Source organism: Priapulus caudatus, unplaced genomic scaffold (genome assembly GCF_000485595.1).
Source record: "Priapulus caudatus unplaced genomic scaffold, Priapulus_caudatus-5.0.1 Scaffold922, whole genome shotgun sequence".
NCBI lineage: Eukaryota > Metazoa > Priapulida > Priapulimorpha > Priapulimorphida > Priapulidae > Priapulus > Priapulus caudatus.
In genome coordinates, this window is record NW_014577983.1 from 51,306 (window position 1) to 53,656 (window position 2,351).

A 2,351-nucleotide genomic window follows, 5' to 3' on the forward strand; every position below is an offset into this window, starting at 1 on the left:
GAGAGAGAGAGAGAGAGAGAGAGAGAGAGAGAGAGAGAGAGAGAAAGACGACGTCCCTCGTAGTATCCAACATTCAACCTTGGCCGTAGATCTCATCTACTCAATGACTAATCGTATTGACAATCTTCGTGGTATTCCCCCGCCATTCTGAAGTCGTCGAAATAAGCTTCGCGTCGGCTCTCGGCATATTCGTAGTCGGCTGTTAACACGCTGTGTGTGTAGAGCGTTGCGCGTGATGTATAGAATGACGAGCTTGTGATAAAACGATGAGATCGACCCTTTTGATATCAACGCCGTAGTTGTTACCTTAGACGTCCGGGTTGGTGTGATCGTACGTGTCAATTGCGTATAGATTTGTATCGCGACTGCGGATGGTCTCTCGCGACTTTATTTGGTGGTGTTTGGCTCTGACAACGTTATCCAGTCACGCTTCAGAGTGAGCGTGCGCATGCCTGTGAGCAAGTGTTCACCCGTCTCTTTCTCTCCACCAGCCTGTGCGTGCGTGCGTGCGTGTGCGTGTGCGTGTGCCAGTGCGTGTATCTGTGCGTGTGCGGTTGTGTACGCTTGTAGGCGAGCGTGATTGCATGCGTGCGCGCGCGTGTGTGTGCGCGTATGTATATATATATATATATATAAATGTGTGTGTGTGTGTGTGTGTGTGTGTGTGTGTGTGTGCGCGTGTTCGCGTTTGTTCGTGTCGGTAATTTTCTAGAGCGTAGTTCTATTTAATTTACATACCGTGGTTACCTCAGATACTTGGTGCGCGTATGTATATATATATATATATATAAATGTGTGTGTGTGTGTGTGTGTGCGCGCGCGTGTGTGCGCGTGTGTGCGTGTGTATGCGTGCGTGGGTGTGTATGCGTGCGTGCGTGTGTGCAATGTGTGCGTGCGTAAGGGCCGGACACACTATAGGCGATTTTAATGCGATCTAATCGGGCGAATTTATCGCCCAATACTAGTCGCCGGCGAATGAGTCGGGCGACTGAGAGTGGACACACTAGGCGATTTTCAACGCGATTCATCGGCGATTTTTCTCCCGCTGCAACACTAAAACACTCGCGTCACCTAGATTGATAGTCACATGATTGAAAATGGCACCGTTTGATTGGCTGATGAATTGTACAATCGGGCGACTCATTCGCCGACCCGGACGCGATTATTTTTTCCGTACCGTTACGTCAGCGCTCGCTATGCGTATTGGGAATGCATACTGGGTTAGGGTTAGGGTTAGGGTTAGGGTTATGGTTAAGCCAAGGTTAGGGTTAGGGTTAGGGTTCAGCCAAGGTTAGGGTTAGGGTTAGGGTTAGGGTTCTAGCTCATCTAAACTCTCAAATCATGAATTTATTTCCCAAGGCGTTTTTCGAAATCGGCGCCACCGCAGCCATCTTTGTCTCGTTAAGTATGAAAGCGTATCACTATAGCTCCAAGAAACGGTCTTTGCTAGCGATAGAAGGCCTGTGTAAACACATATTTCAATTATTTGTTGAGTAGTCGAGTACATATAGTGTTTAGGGGGACTGTTGAGCTGTGACGCAAGCATTCCCAATACGCTCCCCGAGCGCTGACGCGTTAACGGTACGGAAAAAATAATCGCGACCCGGACACACTAGGCGATTGAGTCGCGCGACTGAAATAATCGCCCGATAATATCAAAACGTTTTGATCGATGCGATTGAATCGGGCGACTAAATCGGGCGACTAAATCGGGCGACTAAATCGGGCGACTAAATCGGGCGACTAAATCGGCGGCGACTGATTGGACACATTAGGCGATTTTCACCGGCGATTGAGTCGCTCGACTCAGTCGCCCGATAAAATCGGCCCTGTACGTGTGTGTGCGTGCGTGTGTGTATACGTGCGTATCCGCGATATATTACAGCGATCACGGTGACAATGGACACACGTGGTGGAGTGTGAAACCTACATATTACGTGCTGCGAGTAGCTGATGAATGAATGCTTGGTCGCAGCGAGCTGTCTCTTGTCGTGTCGCATGAACGTAAAGGGACGCGTACTGCTTCACGGCTGTTAGCGAAAGGTCGACTGCTGAAATAGCTCCAGGTGCTGTGAAGCATATAAATGTATAACTGCATATATTTCTTCTTTATATGCACCTTCTTTATACCCTCTTGATATAATATATATATATATATATATGTATATATTTATATATATTTATGAGATATACAATATTCTATATAGCGAAAGTCTATTATACAACTCCACGTGTAGCATGTAACTACACGCACGCGCGCACACACGCGCTCGCGCACCGCGAGCACATACGTAGGCCTACATACGCGCGCACGCACACGCACAACTGACTTATATATATATATATATATA